This window comes from Rhincodon typus, unplaced genomic scaffold (genome assembly GCF_021869965.1).
Source record: "Rhincodon typus isolate 14 unplaced genomic scaffold, sRhiTyp1.1 hic_rhity00003659, whole genome shotgun sequence".
NCBI lineage: Eukaryota > Metazoa > Chordata > Chondrichthyes > Orectolobiformes > Rhincodontidae > Rhincodon > Rhincodon typus.
Window position 1 is genome coordinate 2281 of NW_025969297.1, and position 1242 is coordinate 3522.

Here is a 1242-nt window from a genome sequence, read left to right on the forward strand (position 1 = left end):
GGGGGGGACGGTGCTGGTGGCTGTGCATAGCGTGCCGGGGCCGGCAGGGGGGCGGTGGCGTGTACGGAGGGGACACTATAGTCACGGGGCGCATTGGATAGAAAAATAGTTTAGGGCCAAATCTGCAGATTCCACTTTGGCTGAATGGCCTCCTCCTGTTCCTGTGTGACAGGCTCGAGGAGAGGGGGCTGAATGGCCTCCTCCTGTTCCTGTGGGACAGGCTGGAGGAGGGGGGCTGAATGGCCTCCTCCTGTTCCTGTGGGACAGGCTGGAGGAGGGGGTGCTGAATGGCCTCCTCCTGTTCCCGTGTGACAGACTCGAGGAGGGGGTACTGAATGGCCTCCTCCTGTTCCCGTGTGACAGGCTCGAGGAGAGGGGGCTGAATGGCTTCCTCCTGTTCCTGTGGGACAGGCTGGAGGAGGGGATGTTTTTTGTTGAGTGGACTCAACGTGGACATCCATATGTTGCCTTCACATAGCGCCTACATCAGAGTCAGAATCAGACTCTGGACCAGAATATCATCAAATAAAATCTGTCTTCGTGACAAGCAACTAAGTATTGCCTCAAAGGATTTGTATTGAAGAAGCATCTTAAAGGAGGAGAGAGAGGCAGCGAGAAAGGCAGAGAACAGGAGCGGTTCAGGGATAGGGTTCCAAAACTCAGGACCCCATGGAGCTGAAGACATGGCCCCCAGCGGCAGAGCCATGGAAATCGAATGGGACACTTCAGAGACCGGGGCTGGAGGAGAATGCAGAGATCATGGAAGGTTGTAGGAGGGGACAGAGATAGGGAGGGGGTGTAGGGGGTTGGAGGAGGTGACGGAGATAGGGAGGGGGTGTAAGGGCTGAAGGAGGTGATGGAGATAGGGAGGGGGTGTAGGGGCTGAAGGAGGTGACGGCGATTGGGAGGAGGTGTAGGGTGCTGGAGGGGGTGACAGAGATAGGGACGGGGTGTAGGGGGATGGAGGGGGTGACGGAGATAGGGAGGAGGTGTAGGGAGCCAGAGGAGGTGTAGGGAGCTGGAGGAGGTGACAGAGATAGGGAGGGTGTGTTGGGGGATGGAGCTGGTGACGGAGATAGCGTGGGGTCGTAGGAGGATGGAGGAGGTGACAGAGATGGGGAGGGGGTGTAGGGGGCTGGGGGAGGTGACAGAGATGGGGAGGGAGTGTCGGGGGCTGGAGGAGGTGACAGAGATGGGGAGGGGGTGTAGGGGGATGGAGGGGGTGACGGAGATAGGGAGGGG

General features: G+C 58.9%; 1 protein-coding gene across 1 annotated transcript in view; it reads left to right on the top strand.

Moving 5' to 3' along the window:
• The window catches only part of LOC125481806 (kinesin heavy chain-like), a 14901-nt gene that overhangs the window by 1953 nt on the left and 11706 nt on the right, over positions 1-1242 (top strand). The window lies entirely within an intron of this gene.